This window comes from Catharus ustulatus, chromosome 1, assembly GCF_009819885.2.
Source record: "Catharus ustulatus isolate bCatUst1 chromosome 1, bCatUst1.pri.v2, whole genome shotgun sequence".
In the NCBI taxonomy this organism is placed as follows: Eukaryota; Metazoa; Chordata; class Aves; order Passeriformes; family Turdidae; genus Catharus; species Catharus ustulatus.
The window spans coordinates 80,954,878-80,975,392 of record NC_046221.1 but is presented as its reverse complement, the minus strand read 5'-3'; the positions used below and the strand labels follow the sequence as shown (position 1 = coordinate 80,975,392).

At 37.6% G+C, this 20,515-nt stretch overlaps 1 protein-coding gene across 6 annotated transcripts in view; it reads right to left on the bottom strand.

The window, feature by feature from the left end:
* Window positions 1-20,515, bottom strand: part of CDH18 (cadherin 18) — a 523,214-nt gene that overhangs the window by 434,606 nt on the left and 68,093 nt on the right. Inside the window, exon 1 of one of the 6 annotated variants that reach the window (XM_033079707.1) lies at window positions 473-538. The exons of the other annotated variants lie outside the window; for them this stretch is intronic. The gene's annotated coding sequence lies outside the window, so the exon portion shown is untranslated. Of the gene's footprint in view, window positions 1-472; window positions 539-20,515 lie in introns of those variants that run through there. 6 annotated transcript variants of the gene reach the window in all.

The window sequence follows — 20,515 nt, the reverse complement described above, 5'->3', positions numbered from 1 at the left end:
TGAGAATTAGGCTGCTCTCCACTTCTAGCATTCCAGAGTATCTGAGGAAGAAAATACACATTTTGGGTTGGTTGAGGACTTATAACCATTTTTAACAGTGAAAAAATATTTTCTTTTGAAATATTTGAGTAAAAATTGTTTCATTTTTTCTCCAAAGTAGAAGAAAACATGCACCTGTCACATAAATCTAAGTGTGTAAGACATTTTTATTTTGGGGTGGATTGACTTCATGGCAAACTCAGGTATGTTTTGGTATAACTTTCCAGAGTAGTTAAAAACCTTACTAATCCTAACAACATCTCTTAAAATTTCTCACTGAGTCACACGGCTGTTGCACACTAGTAGGTGAAGAAAGATTACAGATTAGCGCTGATGTTCTGGTGTACAAGGACAGCTTCTACTTTGTGTCTCTACTGAATGGCAAACAGCTCACTGAGCTAGATTTGAATTGGATATCTTGTACTAAACTCACCAAAGTTCCTTTTGCCATGAGTAACTATACATACTTCAGAGGTCAATGTCTCATCTCCAGCCTAATCTGTAACATAACAGAAGTGGAGAATTTCAGCTCATGGTCACAGAAATAACCAGAAATTCGAGACTCTGTGAAGCATGAAACCTGACACAATTAAAGGACATCTCTTCAGTAGAGTTAGGATTTCATGCAGAGGGGTTAATCAGGATTAGATTCATCTACTCATTCTTTGTTAAATTATCCTACTGACATGCATGGAAAGAATATTGTTCAATAAAGGTTATTAGTCTTCATCAGTTTTACCTCAGCATCCAAAAACCCTGAAAATAAAGTTTGGGCTTTAAAATTTGAATGTTAATGAATAGAGGTTGCTTACAAAGATGTGAGTCCCAATTTACATAAATAATTCTAATCAAGTCATACACAAAGCATTTCTTTCACACCTTTACATCTTTAACAGCAAAGACAGTGTGAGTATGTGTACAGATTGTCTTTATCAGGAATCACAACATACAGATATACCTTCTTCAACCACATTCTTTGTTATTTAATAACTTAATCAGGCTGGCATTTCCTCTTCTGCTTTCACTGTGTCAGACAGAAAGTTGTGCATGCAATGCACTAGCCCACAGTGAATCCAGCATTTTTAAAGCAGTATTTTATTTTAATTCAGAAATATACTCAGTAGACTAAATGACTGCAGATGTTTTCTTAACATCTTCAGTTTTTTGATGTTTAATGGACAAATATTTAATTTAATTTTTGCTAATAATAAAAACAAAATGTCATCGCTACATTTGCTTTTCCAGAGTAAAGGGAAATGTTGCCACATGACCAGTATAAATGAGTACATATATTTAGGACTTTCAAATAGCTGCAGAGATAAGAGAACTCGTTGCAACACCATTATGAGGACACCATTTATATGCGAGGGAAAATGTAATTTTCAAGTTAGTGTCAAACTGGTTTTTAAATTTAGTCATCTAAATGCAGTGTTCCTCTATTCTATGGTATGTAAGAAATGTATCTTTTTCTGGTAGCAGAGAATTTCAGAGCTTGTTTTGCAGGGTTTGTTTTTTTTTTTACACATAAAACCAACCATGTTTCCCATTTTAAGAAGAAAATGAATTTTCATTCATTCTTCATGTATAAGAATTTTTTTAAAGTTTTTATTTTTAATGAGGACATATCAATTACCAGACATAGAGTTGTAATCCATGTACTGAACTGAGTTTTAGCTTTTCAAAGAATAAGAAATATATTTTTTTCCCCTAGCTTCCTACTGTATTACATGTTCTCCTAAGAGCTGTACCATAAAAGGAAAGAACAAGGTTAAATTTCTCATTAAACATTAATTCAAGATTTAGCTCCTGAATAAAATAATTCTTGATTCTTTAGCAAATTTGCACAGTGCCCCTGAGGTATCACAGCCCATTTAAACTGGAACTAGCAATAATAGCTTTATATGTATATCTGCATATCTATATTAACACATTAAGGTCAAATTACAGTATCTCAAGTGCTATTAGTAATTAACTGTGGTCCTGATACAGCTCCTCTGAAGTAAATGCAAATCTTTGGTGATTTAGACAGGAAGTTGAGTGAAATAAAAAGTTTAGGATAGATGTGAACCAATCACACAAACACAAAAATAGAAATCATTGTGCTTGAATGGATATAGGGATAGATTGTCTCCACAGTTACTTTGTAGATACTGCATGAGTTTTCCTAAAGTGTATTATTATTCAAATATACAAAAGGGGTTACTTTTTATTTTCAAATTAAGAACCAGAACTATCATATCAGAACTATCAAAGATACTATAAATCTCAATTTATTTTCTATCTGTTTGCTCAGCCTCAGCTGCAAACACAGCATAAAACTACTCTTCATATATATCCTTATTTAAACTGCCTTGCTCTCTGGGGACTGTTCAATTTATGTGACCCATATGGTGTATTGTAAAGTTTCTATGTTCACATTGTGCTTAAAACATAAAGATGGGAATGGAGAGAAGTGGAAAAATAATGTATGTATGCATCTGTTTCCTGTCTACTGGTGACATTTATGTATGCTTTTTTCAATCAGGATGATCTTGAATGTCCTGAAGCAGTGCTATGCCCCTCTTACATGAACCTACAGGAAACATCATTTTGGTTTTATAAATACCCACAGTTATGGGCATACCATAAACTGACTCCAATAAGTGAGAATAAGGAGAAAACATTGTTAATGATGGGTTGAGGAAAATAAAAGCCTATATTAAAAAGGCACAGAAAAATTCACAGAATTCACAGAATTGGAAGAGACCTTCAAGATCATCAAGCCCAACCCACGCCCTAACAGCTCAGCTAAACCATGGCACCAAGTGCCACATCCAGGGATGGTGACTCCACTACCTCACTGGGCACACTATTCCGGTACTTTATCGCTCTTTCCATGAAAAACTTTTCCTTAATATCCAACCTGTATCTCCCCTGGTGCAGCTTGAGACTGTGTACTCTGGTTCTGTCAGTGCTACCTGGTGAAAGAGACCAACCCCCAACTGACCACAAACACCTTTCAGGGAGCTGTAAAAAGTGATAAGGTCACCCCTGAGTCTCCTTTTCTCCAGGCTAAACAACCCCAGTTCCCTCAGCCGTTCCTCACAGGGTTTGTGTTCCAAGCCCCTCACCAGCCCTGTTGCCTCCTCTGGACGAGTTCAAGCTTCTCAACGTCTTTCCTAAACTGAGGGCCCAGAACTGGACACAGCACTCAAGGTGCAGCCTCACCAGTGCTGAATACAGGGGAAGAATGACCTCCCTGCCCCTGCTGACCACACTATTCCTGATCCAGGCCAGGGGCCATTGGCCTTCTTGGCCACCAGGGCACACTGCTGGCTCATGTCCATCCTGCTGTTGACCAGCACCCCCAGGTCCCTTTCTGCCTGGGCACTGTCCAGCCACACCATACCCAGCCTGTAACACTACAGGGGGTTATTGTGGCCAAAATGCAGGACTCAGCACTTGGACTTGTTAAACTTCATCCCATTGGACTCTGCCCATCCATCCAACCATTTCAGGTTTCTCTGCAGAGCCCTCCTCCCTTCCAACAGATCGACACATTTTCCTAGCTTAGTGTCATCTGCAAATTTACCAATGAAAGACTTAACACCCTCAACCATGTCATCAATGAAAATATTGAACAGGACTGGCCCCAGCACAGACCCCTTAGGGACAACACTGGTGACTGGTTGCCAGCTGGATGCAGCACCGTTCACCACATAACATCTTGTTATGCACATAAAAATTAATAAATTACAACAAATTTATATATTAAAAAAAAATGTGCCCATCTTCCCAACCATCTGGTTTTCCCTTTATTCTTCAAATCCTGTAGAACAGATACAGTATCTCTTCAGATAGGAGTGAGGGTGATGCACTTGTAATCCTCATGAGAGAGCATAGGACATTACTGTTTAACATGCATAACTTCAAGATGATTTCTCACCTATTACAACTTAAACAGGTCACAATAAATTCTGTCAATACCTTTGAATAAATATCACCCATTGCCATTTTAGCAGTTGTATGTTCTAACCTCTAGCAAACTGTCTCACATGAATTTCATTATATTCATTCAGCCTGTCGGCATACTAAATGTGGTAGAGGTGTTGCAAATGCACTAATGACTGTCTCACTAAATCACAAATGATTGCAGACAAGTGTGAATGCAGTCAGGTGCTAGTTCTGTCCTTGTATCAGCAATTCCTACCTTTTTTTTGACACTGCAGATGCTGGTGAGACAAAACATTGCCTGAATCCATCATACAGGCATTTTGCAGACTTCCTATTCTGGTTCATTCAAAGGTTTTTTCACCATCTCTGGGAGCACAACAACATAGCAGCACACAAAATCGGGGACAGTGCTAGGCAGCCTTACAGGCACCCTGGAAAAACAACAGTTAGCACTCTGAGTCTGCTTTTCCAGGTTCTAAATCAAGAGGCATCCCAGGTCTTCAATGACTTGGAATGATTTCAACCTCTGTAACACTTACAAGACTGTGCATTGAGTTTTCATTACGAACCACTCTGAGTGAGTGTGCATTTCAGTACTTACATGTTTACAGAACTGCAAAGATTCAGGGTCTTAATATAAACATTACTAATTTTAGTGTGTTTAGCTTAAACATAGGTCATTCTGAGAGGTTTTGTGAAGATGGAGAATATCAGATTTCTAGCCCCAAAACCTTTTCCAGAAGATCCTAAAGTTGTGGGCTTTTTGGTTTAGATTGTTTTTGGGGTTTGGTTTTGATGTCTTTTGAGATACAATCCCTTTTAAAAGAAAATTTTACAATTAAAAAAAAAATATATATATCATATTTTACCCCATACTCTGTTTTGAACTGTTTGTGGTTTGTGAGCACCTTTGCTTGTGTGTTTTGAGAATTAAGAACCTCTTGAAGTGTACTGTATACATTTAAGAGCTTGTTAGCCAACACCTTGTGAGTCTAAAGCAATGGGTTGGCTGATGGGTTATGAAGACTGTGCAATAAGAGCCTGACACATGCCTGGTGTCTTTGTTCAGCCTGAGAAGAATTCATAGTGAACATCACATGATGGTGAATTATGACAAATACTAACAAATCGGATAGACTTCCTTATTTCCCAAAAGGAACAAAAATTACATCTCAGACTAGCATTCTCTAACTAATTTACAGTAATTTCACGATTATAAGCCGCACCTGCTTATAAGCCACACTTCCGGATGTCAGCAACGTTTCGTTCTTTGTCCGTATATAAACCGCACCGGATTATAAACTGCACTTTCGTTCGCAGCGAGGATGCTGCTTGTGCAACAAAGTAACCAATTTGTAACAATCACCTGATCATGGGTTTTACTGGCAGGTGCTCAATTCGTGAGCTCCACTCCCCCCGCGCTGCTGGAGGGAAAGGGAGCCCAGCCCACTGCCGGCGGGAGAGGGAGGGAACCCAGCCTGCTGTGCAACAGAGTAACCAATTTGTAACAATCGCGAGATCACAGATTTTACTGGCAGGTGCTCAATTCGTGAGCTCGGCTCGGCCCACGGTTCGCACTTCTGGGTTGGCAAATTTCAGAACATTGTCCATATATTGGCCGCTCTGAAATACAAGCCACACTTCCAGGTTGGGACCAAAATTTTAGTCAAAATGGTGCAGCTTATAATCGTGAAATTATTGTAATTTCAGGATCATCAAATTAAAAGATTTCATATGGAAACTCTTTGCTCTGCATTATATCTTTGTATATACCATAAGGAAAGAGTATAGAGGTATTTGCATGCAATATTTGCACATTACATGCAAAAAACTTAAATACAGGATGCAAGAAGTATTGTACCATTTTTTTAGCTCAGATTGTGTGCAATGCCCCATACAGAAAGAGAGACATGACCAAGTGTTAGATTCTACAGACCAGTGGCAGTGAGGTACAGGTCTGATTCCAACTCCTTTTCTTGGTCCTTCCTAAGGCACCAAGACAGAACAAGCTGTTACAGCGTCTTAGACGTGGTGAGTAGGGTATGGATTTCAAGTCCATTAGGGAGAAAAAATTAACTAGTTTTCACCACATATTGAGATTCTAAATCTTAAAATTAAATAAAAAGCAACAAAAGGAAAAAAAAAAACAACTGACCAAAGCAACAAACCAAACCCCTTTCCTTCCCATTCTCACAGGCATTATGCAAACATAACTCTTTATCCTGTTTTCTTTCAATAAAACTTTTAAATTAGGAATGGAAAAAATTAGTTCAACCTGCTTTTGCTTCAGTTCAGCAAACCTGAAAAACAAGAGTAACTGGCTTGCACTGAGCTGAAACTTATTTAATTCTTAAAATAGACCTAGTTATTACTCATATTGAACAAAGACGTATAATTAAGATCATGTTAATATAGGAGGATAAAATCAATTAATTATATGTTATGGAACAAATCAAATGCTGGAAAACTTTCTATAGCCATAATTTTTTAGAGCCTTCTCTCTGCAATGACTTCTTGACTAAAACTCATTTCGAGCACTGACTTTTTAATTCAAGGGGTTTTTGTCTGGATACAGGTCCACATGGGAGGTCTATTCTCAGAATGAATGATACTAATGCTGAGAATTGCAATCTCAGTGTGACTACTCCAATTTAGAAATGAGAAAATAATTTGTGAGAAAACGTTGAATAATTTCTCTATATTCACTGTGTTTAAAAACAACCCAAAAAAAACCCAAAATCAAAGCAAACAAAAAAGCAAACCCTAAAAACAAGTTAATGTGCATGGCATATTTTAATTTTAGATAATTTCTTTAGTTTTTCCTGTTGTCTACAGCTTTAGAATACCTTAGGAAAAATTTCGTTTGGATGAAAACAGTCAATAATTTATTAAGGCATTTCAGCTCTACACTGCAAATGCTAAAGATCCAAAGCAGTGCAAAAAAATAAAAAAAACAAGTCCAAGACTCTTGGAAAAATTTCTATTTTTCTTCCCATCAACTGTCGGCATAGAGAGTATCTTTTTTAACCCATATTTTTCATCTGTGCATTGCATGTTGCTTGAAAAATACAGTTCAAGTTCACACAGAACTTTGTGAATCAACCACATCTGTATTGGCCATTTAAACTACAGTTGAAATGATGCTGCAAAATATTCTTTGCTAACAAACAGTTAACACATTGAATAAATCTAATAAGGAAAAAGCAGGTGAATATTGGTAGATAGGAACTATGAAAGAGGAAGGAATCAATGTAGTTTTGTGGTGGGAGCATACCCTACAGCCAACACCTGATAGATGGGAGCTTCTCCCATGTCTGGTAGGGCCAATGCCAGGCAGTTCCAAGACGGGCCTCCCACTGGCCAAGGCTGGGCTCATCAGTGCCATTGGTACTGGGAAAACACATTTAAGAAGGGGAAGGAATTTACGGGGCAAAAGCAGTTGCAGCCAGAGAAGAGAGGAGTGAGAACATGTGAGAGAAGCAACTCTGCAGGCACCAGGGTTGGTGGAGAATGAGGTGGATGAAGTGCTCCAGGTGCTGTAGCAAATTCCCATGAAGCTTGTGGTGAAGTCTGTGGTGAGACCAGCCATACTCATGCGTAGAGGTCCACAGTGGAGCAGAGATCCACCTACAGACCCTGGAGGACCCCACATGGCACAGATGGATGCCCAAAGCAGGTTGTGACCCTGTGAGCAGACAGTGTTAGAGTAGGCTCCTGGCAGATCCTGCAGACCAACGGAAAGAGGACCCCACTTCTGAAGCAGCTTTGCTGGCAAGACTTCTCCATGGGTCCCATCCAGAAGCAGTCTCTTTCTGAAGGACTGTACCCTGTGGAAGAGACACACGCTGGAACAGTTTGGGAAGAACTGCAGCTCATGGAAAGGACCCCTACTGGAGAAGTAAATAGAGGATTGTCTCCTGTGAGAGAGACCCCTTGCTGGAACTGTTGATTGATGAATTGTTTATGTCCTTGTCATCTCCTTTTCCAGGAAAGGAAAAAACAAAACAGACACACTTGTACTATCGAACTTTCTCAGAACTGTTTTGTCAGGTGTTCACATGATAGTGCTATCTACACATTAAATTTTCAGCTTCAATAGCTACTAACCAAACTCATATAAAATACATTTTCTACCTCAGGACAGTACTCATGAAAAATTTAAAGCATTGGCCTGAGGTAATACCAGCTAAACTATTCTTCATAATTAGAGTTAAAATTGGCTTATGCTGTGTAATATAATACAACAGAACATTTTCACCAACAAATTATTTGATCATGCAATCACAGTGAAAAAAAGCCTTACTTTCCATTTGTAAGAGTACATGTGTAAACAAATTGGAAATGTTTCCCTTTGATTTTTTAAAAAAATTGCCTGCATAGTAAATAAAGTGAGGTCTTTATACAGTCAAAGGTAGGCAATCCACTGAAAACCATTAACACTGGAAGAAGTAAACTATTGTTATGAATATAGGGGAGTTAAAATTCTGAGTTAAGCACCTCATAAATAACTGCAGTAGCGATGGTGATCCCTCCACAGCAGCACCAGCTTTGGAAGTGACATAGATTTAGACTGGCAGAAAAACTATTACTTTACAGAGTTCCTTATATAATTTTGGTACCAATGACTGCAAAAAATTAGTCACTGCTGGCCTTAGAATAGAGGAGAGGAGTATGACCCTATCAGTTTGAAAGGTGGATAAGTCTTTTCCCTCTGATGGAAAATGTTGTTTTTAGGTCATTCTGTAACATATAAAACAGCGACAATAATTGAAGATAGTATGCAATTCTGGTAGAATATAGTTTAATTTAAAAATATAGGGGTTTTGTTAAAAAAAAAATTAAAAACACTATTTCTTTGTTTGCAAATGTTTTGATTTCTGGAGTTTGGAAAAAAATGACCTGGTAGTGTTTGCTGAAAGGTTTTTAAAATATTTAAAGCAGATATAACTTTAAAGTAGTTTTGTTTAGCTGAAACTTTTCATTCAGATCAAGTCATCAGTACTGAAAAATGAGACTGGCACGAGGATGCTTTGGTAATTATTATCATATGTATGATATGATGGTCAATAATGGTCAGTAATTTCCTTGTGCTAAGATACAGGACAATGATATCATGTTATTTAATATCAGTACTTGTATAAAAGAACTGGACACCTATTGTACATGTATTAATATTCTGCAAATTAATAGAGAAAAGAGAACACACTGGATAAAAGAACACTTGCATAGGGACTTGAAAACATATTACCATTATTAGTGGTTCATGGGGAGATATCAGGTTAGTGCTTTGAAGGAATGAAACCCAAAGGGGAATTTTATTTTACTCCTCTTAGTTTACCTTTCATTGTGTTTAATTGCATTCATATATAGTGCTTTATTATTCATGATAATCATGGTCACAGTGTAGCATAAAAACTTACAAGTAAATGTAATAATTACAGATGTAATGAAGTGCCGCTGGTCTGGTAAAGGGAAAATACTGTAAGATGAACTTTGATAAGGATGAGCAGTGGTGATGACAAAAGACTTCATTGGTGTGAATGTCCTATGATGGATTCTTAGATATTTGGATAGAAAAGCCTTTCTAGAAAACATATATTATGAAAAGGTAGTTGACTAATAACTGATAAATTCTGCAGAGTAGCAGCTGGAGCACAGTGCTGCAGAAAGGTATCTGAGGGTCCTGGTCCATGGCAAATTGAACATGAGTCAGCAGTGCCCTGGCAGCCAGGAGAGCCAAACTTGACCTGGGGTGCATCAGGCACAGTATCACAGCTGGGCAAAGGAGGGGATTGTCCTGCTCTGCTCTGAGCTGGGGCAGCCTCACCTCAAGAGCTGGGGGCAGTTCTGGGCTCTGTAATGTAAGAAAAACATTAAACTACTAGAGAGTGTGAAAAGGAAGGCAATGAGAATGGTGAAGGGCCTTGAGGGGAAGTTGAGGTCACTTGGTCTGTTCAGCCTGGGGAAGAGCAGACTGAGGGAGACCTCATTGCAGTCTGCAACTTCCTTGTGTGGAGAAGAGTAGGGGCAAACACTGATCTCTTCTCTGTGGTGGCTGTTGACAGGACCCAAGAGAATTGCCTAAAGTTTTGTCAAATGAGGTTTAGGCTGGATGCTAGGAAAGGATTCTTCATCCAGAAGGTGGTTGGGCACTGGAACAGGATCCCCAGGGAAGTGGTCAGAGCACCAACCCTGACAGAACTCGAGAAGCTTTTGGACAATGCTGTCATGCACCTAGCATGACCCTTGGAGCTGTCCTGTGCAGGGACAAGAGCTGGACTCAGTGATCCTTGTGGGATCCTCACAAGTCAGCATATTCTGTGAATCTGTAACTGTTGATTCTGTATGTCACAATAATATGGCACTGATAACCTGCTGAATCCCTAGAGGGCCACAGTCCACCATGTACCAACAATAGGTTGAGTACCTCAGACCACGTTCAGGAGGGTAATAGCTTCCGTATATATATATTCCGTATATATATTCCGTATATAAGGACTACAGGATTCTATACACCTCTGATGAAATAAAGGAATCATAAAGGGCCGTTTTGAATACCTACCCCAGAAGCCACTGGTGGCTACTGAGTCCAATCTAGCCTACTTCAGACCAACAGGTTTTTTTCAGATTATGCAGCTGGGGTTCATATTCCAGCTGAAGAAGAACATTAACTAGTGTGTGAGCAACCATTTTAGAGTGACAGCAGTGTGACTTATGATGTTATTTATGACTGCTTTACTCCACTGATAGAAGCAGCAAATATAAAATGTTCATATGACTATCAGCTGCAATCTTACCTTCCCCAACTACTACTCCCTACACCATTAAGGAAATGTAGAAATAATGACAAAATATTATATATACATATATATAATACATACATCTATATCTATATCTAATCTATATCTATCTATGTATTTATATACCTTCTTATAAGTTCTACAAAGAACTACCTATTCCTGTCATATCCCACAGCTTATTTCAACCATATGTGCAATGTTCAGAGCAAACACCCAGTCTTGATGTCACTGCTCATTTGGAACAGTGTTGCTCCCACTGGCTGCTGTTAGAATACTTAAGTAATTTTAGAGAATAGGAGATGTTGTTTTTAACTCCACTCTGGGACTGAACTATCTGCCACAATAATTAATGACACATATCTATTTGAGCAGGAATTATGCATTGACTATGGTTTGGGGAATAAAGTCTGGTTTAATCTGAGGAACACAGAGTTGATAATCTCATTATTTTTACTCATGGCTTCAGGCGTTATCCTCTTTATCCTCTTCTTTAAATTTCAATTCTATTTTAATTTTATTTTTATTTAATAATAACTTAACATGCCAAGTTCCACATACAAACTACAACTGGATTGTTTCAAATGTTTTTTTATCATGCATATGTGTAAAGAGAAAAACAATCCCCCTCAGACCAGTTTAAAACAACAGAAGACAGCACAGATTCACACAGAATCATAGAACATACTGAGTTGGACAGGAACCACAAGGGTCATTGAGTTCAATTTCTGGCTCTCCATAGGACTACCCAAGTTACACCGTATACCTGAGAGCATTGTCCAAAAGCTTCTTGAGCTCTGTCAGGTTTGGTACTGTGACCACTTGCCTGGGGAGCCTGTTCCAGTTCCCCATCACCCTCTGGATGAAGAATAATTTCCTGATATTCAACCTAAACCTCCTCTGGCATGACTTCAGACCATTCCCTCAGGTCTTGTCATAAGTCACCACAGAGAAGAGATCAGTGCCTACCCCTCCTCTTCCCCTCATAAGAAAATTGGTGACTGCAATGAGGTCCCCCTTCACTCTCCTGTTCTCCAGACTGAACAGTCTAGGTGACCTCAGCCACTCCTCCTAAGGCTTCCCCTCAAGGCCCTTCACCTTTTCTGTCCTCCTTTGCACACTCTCTAGTAGTTGAATGTCTTTCTTCCATTGCAGCACCCAAAACTGTCCCCAGCACTCGAGGTGAGGCTGCCCCAGTGCAGAGCAGAGCAGGACAATCCCCTCCTTCGCCCAGCTGTGATGCTGTGCCTGATGCCCCCCAGGATAGGGTTGGCCCTAGTTTGTACATACATCTCATCAGTTGCCTCATTCTGGGTTCAGAATCCATCACTTTTCCTTGTTGAACTGTCTCACTGATGACAAGAAGTGAGAAGTGGAGAATAGGATAGAGGGAGAGCAGGGAGAAGAGAAAATTATTAGCTTTGCTAAATTTTCCAGTTAGCCACAGGCTAAATAAAATGAATTTATATCAAGCAGTATGTTCCAAAAACTAAGCTGAAGGAAGATACTAATTCCCTATATTATGGGATAAACTAGAGACTAAATGGGATCAAATCTCTTTGTTGTCATGTTTATTTCTGCCCTTTAATCAGGATTATCCTCTTTTACGTATTTTAGCCATTTACATGATCTGTGCAAAAGCGATGTAAATGTGGCAGTACTAATAACTGTATTTCACAATTTGAAAACTGTGGTTTATACGATTCCCTACAGACTCTATGCAAGCAGAAAGGAAAACTGACCTCTAAATGCCACGTAACAGGCTGATCAGCAGGTCACCCATCCTCTGTATATTGTTAGAGACACCCCTCTAAATGAATAATTATTTAAAGTCTAGTCTGAAGTGTCAATGAACTGTAGTCACTACCAATCTGATCCTGTGCTTCTCAAGTACTTGAAAGGGCCTTAACACAGTCACAGCCCCCTGAGAAAACCTAAATCTTGATTCCCTACATTCCTGTTTGCATACAGGTTAGACACATCTGCATACTTTTACCAAACATACACAGAGCAAGCCTTCAAACATGGACAATGCATGGACAATACACAATGCCATGTGTATTTCACCCACAGCCAATTTAACTGTATTACCTTCCTTTAAACAGCTGTTTCCTTCTAATTAGAAGTAAAGAAAATTGCATCAAGAATGAAAATATCCACAACATTTCATTATATCTGAAAGGGTTGCTAACCTCCATCAATTATGTCAGAGACACTTTCAATTTATCTTTTATGCAAAATGACTTGCATGTAATTGTACTCACTTCAACTAATATAAAAGCATTTTCACTAGAACTACTGATGCTGACAAGGACATCATTCTGAAAAATTATTTTTGACAGCAATTCAACATCACTTTGAGAAAGCAAACTTAAAATAATCTAGAGGCACTGGTAGAAAGACAGAGTTAGAAATACCTAATATTAAGAAGTCTAACATTCAACTATCAAATATATGCTCAGAAAGATAACAGATACACATGTATTGTTTAAAGCTAGGGGCAATTTCTTACTGATTTCAGTGAAAGAAAAGCCAGATCAAAACCAAGATCTTCAGTAGCAATTTGTTTGTACTGCACAAAAACAAGTCCCACAAATCAGAACCTCATACAGAAGCAAAAAGAAAGCAACATTTCAAGCACTGTTGAGAAAGAGGTGATAAAACATTCTGATCATGAACTGATAGATTCTGATACACAAATTTACCCTACTTGAGGGTACCTCCAGTAGGACCCTGGACACAAGAGATTACTTGAGAATCAGTGTTGAAACCTCACTCTTGGTTTCATTTTTCAGAAGGTAGATAGTTTATCAGCACAGCATATCAGTGAATTTCAACACTGGCCAAAACTGTTTAACGAATATTTAACAAATTCATCATGTAATTTTTTAAGATCAGTGAAACGATGTCTGGTTTGTATTCCTCTCCAGATACTGGGAAATAGTGGAAAATATAAGGGAGATAACTTCCAGAGACCTATTCTGAGTTGGTTCTGCCCCTATTATCCTATTACAAATTCCCAATTTATTAACCCACATTCTCAAGTGTTTTCTGGACCCTGTTTAGGAAGACTGAAACTTCTCTGCTTTATGACCCTCAGTATCAACTTCATATAAGAGGGTGGAAATGATGTAATTGTTTTTTTCTGGTATCTCTGAGAATGAGCTGCACCACATAGCAGAAATTTATAAGAGGTTCATGTGCATTGGGAGAGGCAGAATAGGCAAACACTCCTTGTTTTTTTAAAAACAGGACCAGTGTTAGATTTAAAAAAAACCCTAAATTTCAGCTTTTATTAGGTATTTAATAAACCACTAGGTTAGGGTTACTCTTGCAAGAAGATGAAATTTTAAAATATCTATTAGCTCATTTAAGTTACAGTGAAATACAACAAAGGTCAATAGATATACTCTAATGGATTCCAGTGGCCTTTGGCTCATATTCACAGCATTTTTCTATTTTCTGAGCTATATATTATTGTTTGGTTAAAATGATTAATTAAATAAATCTTAGCGAAAAGTGATATGCTTTTCCTCTTTTTATAGAAAGTTTCTTTCTCAATTTTGATTTCACTGTTAACATATAAAAAGCTTGATTCATGCAAAAACAATACTTTTACTGTCACCTTAGAAGAAACCACAAAGTACAACTACTTACCATGTAATTGCGTGGTTCCAGACTAACAATTCATGTACAAAGGTACATTGCAAAGCAAATTAAATGGTGAAGTTAAATATATTATAATACTAGGAAAATGCTTTTTCAGTTCAACTAAATAATCACTGAATACCTTTAAAATATTTTTCCTGTTTCACCTGAAGACTCCCTGATTGGTTTTAAGTCAAGATACTTTAACATTGTGTATGAGCAGCTACCTCATTGAAGTGCAGTGGGAGCAAATGTGCTTGTGCTTCACTCTTCTCAATTGATCCCTCGACTGACTTCTATTCTACTCATTTCAAATCTAAAAATGACATTTTAGAGGTAAACTTCAAATCAGAATAGTCTACATTTTGAATCCTATGTGCTCAACTATTTAGTGTTCTTATCACACATGACTCTTTCCACTCTGGTCAGATTAGATAGGTTTTATGAACTTTTTTGGTTGGTTTGTCAGCTAGTTGGTTTGCAAGGATTTGTTGAGTCTGACCTGTGGCAAGGCAACTACAATTTTGCACTTTTTAAAATAGTGTGATAATCACATTTTTTTTGAAAAATCCCCATCTTACATGTTTCTAAGATGCAAGCCTATTCTCCATTTTCTCACGTAGTTTATGAGAGTGAAAAGAGACAATACCTTGTTAACATTTTCCTGAAAATAGGAAAAAAAGTCAGAAGTTGACATCTGTCTAAGCATTTAGGAGATTTTCTAGATAAATGTGAGCTTTCATTCTTGTATCATGCATTTTCCTCTTTATTCTACTCTAGAATCAATAACTTTTTGTTGCAGTATGTGATGTTATTCAGAGTGAAGAAATGAAGGTATAACGAAGCCTACAGTACATTTCAGTGTGTACTCATTTCATACTGCACAGACATTTCTCAGTAGGAATACTCCTGTCTTATTAGAAGAAATACTAGATTCATTTAAGAGGAGCTACTACTACTACTTAATTTAATGAGGCAAATATTGCCCTGGAGGAAAAAAAATCGGTGAGGTTCTTAGGAACAGCCATACAATATCTTGTACATCCATAATAAATCTGGGTTTCAGGAGAGCTAAATTTAAGCCTTTTGAGGCCCTTCTTGGAAGAATCCCATGGGAACAGGTCCTGCAGGGAAGACGGATCCAAGAACGCTGGTTGATATTCAAGGATCACTTCTCCAGCCTCAAGAATGATGTATCCCAATGAGCTCAATACAAGAGACACATTGAGCTCCTGTAACGGGTCCAGTGTAGGGTGATAAAGATGTTTAAGAGATTGCAACATCTCTCATGCAAGGAAAGGTTGAAGGAGCTGGGCCTCTTCAGCCCTGGGGAGAGACAACAGAGAGAGGAGCCTATCAATGACCATAGGAATATGAAGGGACAGTGCCAAGAAGATGGAGTCAGCCTCTTCTTGGTGCAGTCAAGAAATAGCATGAGAATCAACAGGCAGAAACTGAGGCAGAGGCAGAGGTAGAGGCAGAGGCAGAAGAAATAGAACCTTACTGTGCAGGTATCTATGCACTGGAGCAGATTGCCCAGAGAGGTTGTAGAGTCTTCCTTACTGGAGATGTTCAAGAAACAACTGAACGAAGTCCTGTGCCATGTGCACTAGGATTACCCTGCATGAGCTAGGAAGTTGGACCAGATGACCCAGTGGGGTTCCTTCCAACCTTCCAACCAGTCTCATAAGAATCTTTTTTCCTGAAGTGAGTTTTTGCATACATATGGAAAAGTACTTATTTGACATAGTTTGCATTCCAGATCTAGCTGTGCATTATGATTATTCATTTAGAAAATACAAAAATTGAAACTAAACTAAATTATCCCACAACCGAGAAACTTGCTCATTTTTTTTCCCAAGAAAAAAAACAAAACCCCAAAAATGTTATTACAGTTTCCTGACTTTTGGAAAGTTTGGGGTTTTTGCCCATATCAGTATTAACACTGGGTATAAAGTATGGCAGAGCACTATGATATTTACTTTTTGAGTTGATGGGAATGGCCTATTTATCTTCAACAAGAAAATCGATGTTAACTTTTTCATAGTGAAAGGAAATCAGATAGAAAATAACATAGAGGAGAGAAGAGTTCTCCCTTCAGGCAGTTCAGAGCAGAACCATCTTCCAGTCTGTTGCTGTGACAGAAGAAATACAATTCACTCTTCAGGTTCTGCTTGGATTTTGCCAAGTACTAAATTTACACCTGATATACACTTGAATAGAAGGCAAAAACAATAATACCTTGTCTTTAGTTTCATTTTTTTTACTCTCCTCTCCATAAAACTGGACCAGTTAACTGTTCTGTGATATTACCTGAGGGAGATTAAACTAACATAAATTTCCTACATGAATCTTCTTTAGTTCTGCTCAAAATCACAGTGTTCTTAGACTTAGATTTTAAATTTGCTATCAGACTGAAGACTGAATGAATGCCCATTCCTTGCATTCTCCCCTATTGCATAGTAATGAAATCAAACTGCTGTTTACTACAGAACTGTATTTTACAGATTTCTTTCCTAAGAAGGGTTATTTTCTGTTATCATGGACAATTTTGTAGACCTACCCTTTTTAAATTAAACATTTCATCTAGGTTCAGTATCACTAACACTGATGGTTTTGTAACATCAGTAACACTGACATGGTTTTGTCTCGTGACATTGAATTCACTACAGAGGGATGTGCTGGTTTTTGTAATTTTTGCCCTTGTAAGTAGTGAAACATTTTTAGGAAGTATTTGTTAACCTAAAGGATCAACAGTGCTTAAAGGAGCACTGATTGAAAATGGACATTTCAACCCTTTTGTAAAGCATCATAACATCCTTGCTGCTCTTCCCCAATACTCACATGAAAAGTCCAAACACTTTGAGAATCATAAGCTCTGCTATTTCTACTTTATCTGTTTGCAAACCTATTTTTCAGTTATAAGAATCAGAGTTTTCCCTATATAGTATTGTTACTGATTTTAAAATTTGATTTTTGGGAAAAAAAGCCCTCCATTGTATTTTCCACCTCTTCCAACAAGTAAAAAACTAAAAAGCCAAAACAAGCAAACGAAGCAAGCCTGAAAAATAGAACAAACAAAATCTTTCTCTTTGAAGATAACTATTTAATTTTGTTTGATATTTTCCAGACAGTAGTTTTATCTCAGCCTGAATATTTTTTTTAAATTCATATATGCTGAATGGCCATAAAGGTTTGCATAAATATTTAAAAAAATTGATTTTTCTCTTTCATAAAAAATAAACAAACAAAAAACCCTGAGATTTCCCTTTAAATGTTGCTTGTAAATGAGTATCAATTATAAGGTACCCAGGCGGTGCCAGTATAATATTAATACAATGAAAGTTCAGCTTTGGAATCCTGCTGAATTCATCTTTTTTTGTAATAGACTTCTTGAACTGAGTCAGCAGAAGTCAGTTAATTGTAATAATTAACAAGCTGTGATCCTTCAGCTCACAGCATAGACTTAGTTGGGTCTCCAGAGAAGGTAAGGAATGAGGAAAAAAAAGAAAGCAGATAACTATCACTCTGACCTCACATTCCTGAGAATTGTACTTGTTCAGAAGTAATCATTTTTTATCCTGAAGCATCACTAAATGGCACCAGTGAATTGCAAGAATGAATAATTTTATCTATCAAGAAGCAGAAGTATCTTTTGAAGTTCTGATATGAAATCAACATCCACTGTTTCAAGTCTACTTCATTATTGATTTGGATTCTCCTCCTAATTTTTAAAAACTGCCTAAAACAGATAATTTTGGTTATAAATCAAGTAACCAACACTGGTTTCTCTTATAACAAGAGTATTTTATATTTAATCTGTTTAAATTATCTTTATTTAGACAAGGTTACGGAGAAGAAAGCTCATTTTGTATTTATTACATTTAATAGTGCCTTCATGCTCCACTAGGACAATAGCTTCCAGGTAAGTGGGAAAGCTACAGTCACCCTGAACATCTTTCTTTTTAAATAGCACAGTGGTCATGGCCGGAAGACCACTGCACACCAAGGAGTCGTGATCAAGATACCATTTGAGTCATCCTTGGCTCGTACTGTGCTACACTCACAACCTGGATTTGAGGCCGTATCCCATGGGCACAATATAAACTTCAGCTTTGTTGGTAAGAGAGGAACCTGTTCATAGTTCCCTATTAGTACCAGTGTTTCCATTTCCTGATGGGAAGCCCTTTCAAGGAAGTACAAATTAGGGTTGCCAGCATCTAAAGGGGTGTAGTATTATTGACACTATTCTGTCTTTATAGTTTTATCTCTAATAGAGGAGATTTTTAGCATTATATGCAATACCTTACAGATTCAGAATGTCTTTCTCACTTGGATGATCTCTGAAGATTATCTAGTTCAATTCCCTTGCCAATGCAGTGTCACTAATAGCAGGTTACACAAAGAAGTGTCCAGCTGAGCTTTCAATGTCTCCAGAGAGGAAGATCACATCAAATGTCTGTGTGATAATGGTGTTGGACATGGTCTGAAGGAGGCAAAATAAAGTCTAACAGTCCTTTTTATTCCTTCTCTTCATCTAGAACAAGAAAACTCTAAGTATGACAGTTTCATGTGTGGGTCAGGTTGTTTCTATTTTTGGAGGCATCTGGAAAAAAAAAAGCCACATGAGAGAAATGAGAGAAGTCAGAATGATGAAAGATGTACTCATTCTAACAATAAAATGAGGCTTAAAAAGAAAAAAAAAAAAAAAGAAGAAGGAATCTCATGTTACCATGAAATTAATGGTCATTAAGGATGGGACAGTGAAGACAGATATGACTAGAGTTTCAGATTCTTTAGTAACAACAACAACGGGGGGAAATTGCACCAACAAAAACCTATCCCCCCAACTTTGAAATACAATATTTATCTTGTCAGCAAAATTCCCGTTGCTGTTTGTGTCACACAAACCCCTTCCTATGAACATAATATCCAATTTCTCATTACATTTTTCAAGTAGATAGCTTAATCCAAGTGCCTTTGCCCAGCGGCTGGGATAAGCCCTGCCATGTAATGTGATGTAAGGCTGTAATAGTCGGCTCCCAAGAGCAGACCTCATTGCCCCCAGGCTTTGACCATGTAACCTGGCCACTCAGAATTGATTTTTAGTGACTACACTAGTGACTTCTGATATAACATTATTCATAAATCTCAAATACTACAGTTCATAGAATGAATGAAAAATTAGGATAAAAATACAAAACAATCCCAAAAATTCAACATGAATGTCATCTAAGAAAGTATTATCAACAAGACTCCAACGTGTGTTCTCAACATTAATCATTGGTATTCCAAGGAATTTACTAGCTATTATATTGCTACAAAATATTATAAATTATAAATATCTTTTTTTTTCCCTGGTATTTCATAAAGGTGAAAAAGTTTTATAATAAGCTTTGGAAAACTACATATTTCTCTTTTCTCTTTTACAAAACCCAGCAAACATTTGCAAACAAGGTAATTGCAAGAACAAAACCCTCAAGTAAATTAATTTTTTTATTCAATAATTGAAATCCCTGGATGGAAATGAATTCTTCCAAACATATTTAAGTTTAAGATGAATGTAAATACCTGCATCAAAGCCAATTTACCAGGACACATATTTTCACCTCACAAGCAGAGTAATATTCATAGAACCACTGAATATTGGAATGACTCAAGTTAATAAAATATTCCTGTCGGTATCCTATATACTTTATCCATTCACCAATTCGGATCTTGGGTCTTTGAAGATGCCACCCTGCCCTCTTTCTCACTAGCTAGCCTGGTGTGAAAATTTTTAGCAAGTCCTATCTCTGCTAGATACAGAATGGAGAACAAGTTTACATAGAAAATAAAGGGGGAAAAAAGAGTAAAAACAGACTACAGTAGCCAGGCACAGAACTTGGCCTCACAAGCAGACTTATCAGTAGCTTATATGCAGCTGGCGCTTTTTCTCTCTGCTCCTCTCCTTTGCTTGCCCTCTCTGATCCAGCCTGGTTCCTACCTTTCCCTGCCTTTGGCCCTTCTCCTAAAGATCCTGCAATAGCTCTCCATGTGAACACAATGCCCTCAGAATATCCCCAGAAGTTTTATAAAATCCTGCAAACATCCTCAAA